A 9052-nucleotide genomic window follows, 5' to 3' on the forward strand; every position below is an offset into this window, starting at 1 on the left:
CATGAGGTTAATCATAGAATTGATGAGGGAAAAGAGGTGAGTGGTGCATTGAGGTATATGTGGAGTCAAAAAACGTTATCTATGGAGGCAAAGAAGGGAATGTATGAAAGTATAGTAGTACCAACACTCTTATATGGATGTGAAGCTTGGGTGGTAAATGCAGCAGCGAGGAGACGGTTGGAGGCAGTGGAGATGTCCTGTCTAAGGGCAATGTGTGGTGTAAATATTATGCAGAAAATTCGGTGTGGAAATTAGGAAAAGGTGTGGAGTTAATAAAAGTATTAGTCAGAGGGCAGAAGAGGGGTTGTTGAGGTGGTTTGGTCATTTAGAGAGAATGGATCAAAGTAGAATGACATGGAAAGCATATAAATCTATAGGGGAAGGAAGGCGGGGTAGGGGTCGTCCTTGAAAGGGTTGGAGAGAGGGGGAAAAGGAGGTTTTGTGGGAGAGGGGCTTGCACTTCCAGCAAGCATGCATGAGGGTGTTAGATAGGAGTGAATGGAGACGAATGATACTTGGGACCTGACGATCTGTTGGAGAGTGAGCAGGGTAATATTTAGTGAAGGGATTCAGGGAAACCGGTTATTTTCATATAGTCGGACTTGAGTCCTGGAAATGGGAAGTACAATGCCTGCACTTTAAAGGAGGGGTTTGGGATATTGGCAGTTTGGAGGGATATGTTGTGTATCTTTATACGTATATGCTTCTAAACTGTTGTATCCTGAGCACCTCTGCAAAAGCAGTGATAATGTATGAGTGTGGTGAAAGTGTTTAATGATGAAAGTATTTCCTTTTTGGGGATTTTCTTTCTTTTTTGGGTCACCCTGCCTCGGTGGGAGACGGCCGACTTGTTGAAATTATATATATTTTTTTTTTTATTATCACACCGGCCGATTCCCACCAAGGCAGGGTGGCCCGAAAAAGAAAAACTTTCACCATCATTCACTCCATCACTGTCTTGCCAGAAGGGTGCTTTACACTACAGTTTTTAAACTGCAACATTAACACCCCTCCTTGCAATTTTGTGTAGACAGCCTGTACTGTCTGCACAGACAGCCCATGCTGTCTGCCAGCTTAGTTCATATTTTGCGCTATCCAGGTGCTGCCCTCTGGGCCTGCTCCAGGTCAGTGGGATGCTGGGCCCACACTCTCACTCTCATAGCGGCCTAGCAGCAAGACACAAGGCGTACTAGTAGCTCTCTTTCATGTGGATCAGCATGCCACGTAGATCACGACGGCCATGTGGGGTGTGGGCGATGTCACGTGGGTTACCAAGCCAGATGTCCCAGGCCACATGCTGTGGTCTGCTGCCCGCATCACATTGACGTCACCGACGATGCTGCCCGACTTCACGACGTCACGATGTTTGCCTGATGTCACCTCGCGACATCACGCCTGACATCACATGATGTCACATCGAGTGTTTCAGTAAATATTTCAGTATTGTCGAGAAGATTGAGAGAAGATATATGTCCTGTGTTTAACTAATTCCTCTCAGTCAGTGTTCTCACATGTTAGTGTACGGCTTAGTGTCAGTTTTGTGCACAGAAAAGCATTATTTGCTAGTTTAAGCCATGTTGTACCGCATGTACCGTGGGTGTGTGTAGTTTCCGTGTGTCCAGTGAGGTCTGAGCCAGACCTGAGTAGCACCACTGTGTTAGTCACCCGTGTGACCAGTGCGTTTGACAGCTGATATCAGTCAGCTCTGAGCCCGAGCCCTCTTGTACAGAAAGCTCTTATGCTCGTCGCTCGTAATGTTCTGCAGAATCGTACCTGCTACGATTCCCATCGAGATTTGTTTCACTTCACCTCCAGACCATCAGATTGCAGTTATATGTAGAGAAACAAGTCTGGGGACGCTTAGACTAACCTCTGCTTTAACTCCAACTGCCGAGAATGACACTCGTCAAGCCGCAGTTAGCCCTGTCGGCAGGCGCTGTGTCAGCCTCGTGTCACAAGCTTCAGTGAGCAGCCTGCACAAAGATGTCACTTTGACTGCTAGCTTGCTCAATGCAGTCTGGTGTATGATGTTACGACTCCCAGATGTTTCGCCCAGTCGTCTCTGCCATGACTCGCTCCACAACTCAATCCACGCTCGCCGGCAGTGACAGCCCAGCGACAGTACCAGTCGAGAAGTGTCCTCCTGAGTCGCTTGCCAGAAGTCCTGCCCAGTTGCCGAGTTTCGTTGATGCCTCGAGGGCACCAGCATGCCCGAGGTTGAGTGAAAACCTGCAGCGACTCCTGTGATGACTGCTTCACCGTTCCAGAGGAGACCGTACCTTGTTATGTCACAGCTCAGCTGCAGCGATGTCTCCTGTGTTGCAGTATCTGTCCAGACGCAGGAAGGCAAGCAGTGATGCCCTTCGACGCTCACTGCCTATGACCACGATGTTTAGCACACCCCACATGTTTTTTTCTTCCCTCCCTGTAGGAAGTTTTTTTTTCCATGTCCATACGTATATATATATGTTTTTATTTTGTGTTCTGTGCCGTTCCTACGAGAGAGAGACCGAGTTTCTTTTTACCGCCAGACATGGTCAGGACGACCATATGGCAGGTGACCAAGCCTATGTAGACAGCCTGTACTGTCTGTACGGACAGCCCATGCTGTCTGCCAGCTTAGTTCATATTTCGCACCACTCAGGTGCTGCCCTCTGGGCCTGCTCCAGGTCAGTGGGATGCTGGGCCCACACTCTCACTCTCACAGCGGCCTAGCAGCAAGACACAAGGCCTACTAGTTCTCCCTCTCATGGGATGGCCCTCCTGGGCCATGGGCACAACACACAAGCCTGTGTACCCACCACGACATTACAAATAAAGTAAGAAGCCTCCGAAGACGTATCATTTACTCCCCGCTACCAGCTACACCAAATAAACCCGTTATATTTGGTTTAAATAACAATGGTCTTCTTGCCGAATAAGGGAAGTAAAAATTTGTGTATGCAATAATTTCGCAAAAATCATTCTGAACCTAACGAACAAAATATATCTCATTGTGTTTGTTTATTACTAAATTACTGTAAACTTATCTAAAATATATTTAGTTTGATTAGGCTAAATTAAACTGCGCTTGTTATAATAAGGTTAGGTAAGTTCTTCTAATTTTTTGGGCACAAAATTATTATTTTTACATTACATAAATAAAAACGTGTGAGAGAAAATTTTTAAGAAAGACTTAATTTTAAACGAGTTCTTGCTAACTGACCAGTTTTCCCTATTCGGCACGACATACAATATTTATATTTAGTTTTACAATAAAACTAATTTAGCAGTTGTCTAATCTTACTAAATGTTACGCCATAAAATATCAAAGAATCTACTTAACTTTAAAGGTTTTCCTTAGAAGGAAAGGTGGAAGGACAATCCTCAGGTGACCCCCAAGAGCTATTTCTAGGCGAGGAGACAGGACACGTGCTGGACTGTACATGTGGCTGAGGTAAGGGAAGACATATATACACCACCAGGAAGCTTCTCTATCCCCTTCTGCTTGTGTTGGGGAGAATCGCTCTTGCTGGGGAGGGGGAGGAGGAAAGGGGGGTCTCCTCCTTTGGAGGGGAGGAGTCTCCTGGTGAGGGGGGTGGGGGTCTTCAACTTGGTAGGGAAGCGGGGGTTTTCTGCTTATAGGGGAGAGGGGTGGCCTTCTGGGTTGGGGCGGCATGGATTATCTGCTGGGAAAGGGGGAGGGGTATACTTTGGTGTAGTGACTTAGGTCTCCTGCCGAGGAGAGGGGGGACCACGAGTCTCCTGCCGAGGAGAGGGGGGACCACGAGTCTCCTGCCGAGGAGAGGGGGGACCACGAGTCTCCTGCCGAGGAGAGGGGGGACCACGAGTCTCCTGCTGGAACCTTTCCACAAAATACAGGAGCGGTTTTCTAACCAGCCTATCGTCTAGACCCCCACCTTAATATGTACGGACAATATTTGCAGGCTGTAACAAAGGTTCGTAATAATTTACATACATCTGAAGGATTTTTTTTAATTAGATAACGACAATTTGTAAAGGTAGTCATACATTCATGTAGGTTCGCCGGTACTTCCTGGTCTGGGTGTTCTCCAGATGGCGACCGTAAAGGTAGTGAAACCTGAATGTTGGAACAACCAATAATAAAAGTTGATGTACTGACTAAAAATAGCTTTCAAGAGTGATGCCGAAAACAATTTTAATTTGTCATACAGGAGTTTTAAAACTCTTGTATAAAGAATTAACATACAGGTTTTGAAGCAGAAGAGCGCAGACAAGAGCTATCAGATACGCCGACCATCACAGTCAGATGAAATAAGTAAAACATGTGTATGGATGGTAGGGATGTTCCAAAGTATCGGTATCGGCCATTTTTACGGTATCGGCTAAAAACCGGCCGATCCTTTCTAAAAGATTAACAACACATGTATGCTTAAAAATACTAAACATTAACACTCTACCTCACGATTGTGAGGGTTACTCACACACACACACACACACACACAGGCACCTTCACACCTGACTCAGGTATCACCTGACTCATCTTGTATATGTCGTGTGTAATAAACCGAATTGGTCAGTTAGCATAATTCTACTAAATATATCTTAAACCATACTAAATTTGTTTATATTACTTGAAAGCAATGATAAATTTTTTTCGTAATTTCAGGCCGATTTTCGCAGATTAATTGCATTAATAAATTTTCGCTCTGCTGTTCTGGTAAACTCTACGATTCAGCTTATTCGGCACAAAACACACACACACACACACACACACACACACACACACACACACACACATACACAAACACATACACACAAGTGAGAGTTCACAGAAACACTATCGACAAGTGCCTCTGACAACCACTAATACAACAAGCCATGTAATGAGTAATGATATTAGCATCTTAGAAAAATTAAGTTATTGAACATTTAACCTTCCTGTGTTATTTAAGATTCATTGTGTAATAAGCATTTACTTATATAATGAACATAGTTATGACAATTTTAAAAATAAATATAAGAAAAGTATCATAAAGGTCGAAAATTGGGTATGGGTATTGGCAAAAATATCGATATCGTCCCATCTCTAGTATGGAGAAAATAAAATTATCAAGCTACAGGGCGTTATCGCTGCTGTATTAAAGCTAAGCTGAAAGTACCGTATTTCGGGGCTTATTAGACGCATTTTTCCATAAAATGTCCCCAAAAAGCAGCCTGCGCCATTTAAATTGAAGGTTAGTGACGGGAGCTATAAGTTTGAGCTGTGGGGTGGGCTGTAGCTCTCCCAGTTACGTCCGATGCCGAGCCATTGAAACTAAAACAAATCCAGTGTTTCAAAATCACAATATATTAATAACGTTTTGAGACAAGCTATTTATGAAATACGGATACTGTACTGGGATGCTGACAGAAAACGAAATTCCTCCTTAAGTAACACCTTCCTTCATTTCTTAAACTACCGAAGTCACAAAGCAGCGTCGTTTATGGTAGGCACTTTAAAATAACGCAATCGTTAACACATGCTGGGTATTTTCACGTTATTACTAAGTACCGGAAATCATATTTACCGTATATTATGGTACTTATAGTGTCAAATATTGTCAGGCAAGTACGGTGGCCCAACAACAGCTGAAGCACCCATTTTTGTTTATACCGATAGTCATTGACAAAGACGCATCAGTATGCACTCTGGGATCCTCACTATGTAGAGTTACGCACACACCAGCAACTCAGCCACTAGCGACTGTTTCACCAGTTCAAACTGAGAGATCATCGGGGTGTTGAGGTGAGCACTAGGCCTATTCCTATGTTTTGACCGACCCACAAATCAAACGTAACTTTATTTCTGCAGGTAAAATTACCATAGGTTTCAGTGGAGTAAATATTACTTGGTATTAGGCACTCTTAACTTTTGTTTCTGAATGGGATGCGTCTAATGCAACGGAGCGTCTTATAAACCGCGAAATGCAGCATGTCTGACAGTTTAGTTTGAATAGAGATCCCAATCATGAGGGATGCATTATAATAACTGGATTATAATAATATACTGGAGTGTCAGCTATGTGACAAAATGTAAAAATACATCCATTGAAAATCATGGTCGCCGTGGACACAAAATAATTTAATCAGCATCTGCGTACACACACTATAATATCTTAACAGAAGATATTAGAAACAAGTGTTGAAGTCATCACGAGGAAACAATTCAACCTGTGGTCACAGGATCTGAGAATCACTTCTCCAGTAAATATCAGAGCAAAACCATACAAATATGATTCAAGAGCAAACTTGACACATACCTCCGACAAGTGTCATGGATATGTGGGGCCAACGGACTGCTAGCAGCAACAGCCTGGATGACCAAGCAAGTACCAGACAAGCTGGCTCAGGATAGGCCTGTGGGAGTAGGAAAACTCGAAATCCACCAGATATATATCAATGGTAAAGTTATGCAACGCCTGGGAAAGGGGAGTTAGTCGGGTCTGATCAGATGAAGGGAAGGGGAGGGAATAACCCCAATTCTTTGGATGAAGAACCCCTCACTGGCACAAAGACAATTTCTTCCCTGAAGAGTATATGAAATACTATATCGTGCGAGCAAAGACAGGCACAAACTAAAATAATAGGACAGTGTCCAAAAATATAATCCTTTAGAGCCGCGGGGGCGTTGACCCACGAAACCCTCTCCAGGTAAACTCCAGGTAGATATGTATCTATATAAACCAGAGGCAAAGGAAAATCACGTTATTTTGAAACAACTATGTGACGAAACTAATAAAAAATGGCTACTATCCAAAACACATAACATTACCCAATGGACTTTAGTAAAGACTCAATATGACCTCTGTATTATAGCCACACCCACAAAAATAAACCTAAATAGGTCATACAGCTCTACGGGACTCTGTAATCCTTTTTATGCTCTACAGCTCTCAGAGCATGTAGTGCATACGGGGATATCATAGAACTATTATAACTTCCTGTAATTCTTTATCATGTGCTACGGCTCATAAAATGAAAATTGTACGTGCAACAAATTAGCTACTCAAAAGGCACAAACAAATCGTCAATGGCATACAAACCATTCAGGGATGAAATATACTATATTTACTGCCGTAGTAATACACGGGACGAGTGATGTTATCCCAGACTCTTACCCCCCCCCCCCTTCCCTAGACGCAAAGTCTGAAAAAATCCACTGACACCAGCACTAATATATCCAGGGAGAAACGCTGAACACATAAGGATCACACAGCACTGGCACCAGCAGCAAGCGACTTTGTAAGGCTACCCTTGAAGTAAACAGGACTGCTTTTTAACACAATGGAGAGAGGTTTGGTTTAAAACTTTTAACTGAACGAGGGTCACTGAGATATATATATATATATATATATATATATATATATATATATATATATATATATATATATATATATATATATATATATATATATTGTAACCACGAACGAGTAATCAGAATCGATTACAGAATGCAATTAGCTCAGAGGCACCCACACCACCGTATGTCCTCGGATCAAGGTAAAACACCTAGCTCTGCTGGGTGCTTGATTCTTATAGGATTGCAGGTTCTGTGGGTTAAGCGTCATGTGTGATTTTCGTTCACCATGAGGCAGGCCAAAACGACATGGGCTCGAATCACAGATTTTGGTGTATACATTTCACTTGAATTTCCGTCATAAGAAAAGTGAGCGGAGCTTGTGATGGCTTAGTGTACTGGAGCCTGTCTTGCTCCAACGTTCCCCACCACCCCACGCTTCAGTGCTCTTCCAGGGCTCGATGAGGAAGGATTGCTTGTTGTTACTCATTGCCCATTTTTTTTTCCACCCGACCACGAACTTTGCCACGCCATATCTCTGCTCCAAGTGGTCAAATGGGTCGAACTAAACTTTCAATTGCATAGAAGACTCGTGTACTCACCCTATTAGAGCAATGTATGTCTGTGATATCTGTAGCAGACTTGAAAGTGACTAGGATGGCAATTTACGACCTCAAGAAAGCAGCTGCCTCACTCCCACCTGGCACTGTACCACATAGGAGGGTGGGGTCTGGGGCCCCCAAAAAAAGACTTCTCTTCGCACAGACAAGATCCTGAAGAGGAAGCGTTATCAGATCTTGCCATAACAGTCGCAGACCTGAAGAAAAAGCATCCTGCACTTCTGAAAGACGTAGCAGTGCAAACCATTCAGCACCGACTGCAAAATGACCTGAAAAAGGCTGCTCGATGTGCTTCCAAGAAAACCATGCTTACTGAAGCCATGAAGAAACGGCTTCAGTTCTGCAAGATGTACAAGGATTGAACCTCAGACCAGTGGCAAGAATGTGATGTTCAACGACGAGAGTACCTTCAGGCTCGTCAGGAGCGGCTCTAAGACCGGTCCGTCGTAAGTTTATTCAGGTATACACAAATACAGTTATAGATTATCATACATAGCAGCATGTGTAGAGAACCTAAGATAACCCAAAAAAGTCAGAGTGACTTATTTCCACTGGGGTCCTTTTACCTTATTATAATATAAAGGTTATAATATTTTATTATTCTATAATGAAGATAACATCTTATTATCATACTAAAACGACTATCTATTACACGAGGGTCATTAAGACCATCTACAATACGAGGGTCATTACTAGGAATAAGGTAGTGGTGTGTCCCGTTATGACCAGAGGTATGACGTGAAAACAGTGAAGCACCCTGACAGTGTAATGGTCTGGGGTGCTTTTAGTGGTTATAAGGGCAGAGGTAGACTATACTTTCTTCCTAAGAACATTACGATGAAGGGAAGTAATTATACTGAGGTGTTAAGGGACCACATGCTGACATTTTGGAACATTCACGAGTGTGATCTTTTTATTCATAATGGTGCCCCTGTTCATAAGTCTAAAGGGGTGAAAAGGTTCCTCGAGGACAATAATATCAGTGTTTTGGAGTGGCCAGGCAATTCCCCTGACCTAAATCCTAACGAGAATGCCTGGCATGTGATGAAAAATGAGATTGTAAAAGCTCGACCTATCAACATCACGGACCTGAAGGAGGCATTGAAGAAGCTTTGGACCAACATGCACGCCT

Source organism: Cherax quadricarinatus, chromosome 32, assembly GCF_038502225.1.
Source record: "Cherax quadricarinatus isolate ZL_2023a chromosome 32, ASM3850222v1, whole genome shotgun sequence".
Lineage (NCBI taxonomy): Eukaryota > Metazoa > Arthropoda > Malacostraca > Decapoda > Parastacidae > Cherax > Cherax quadricarinatus.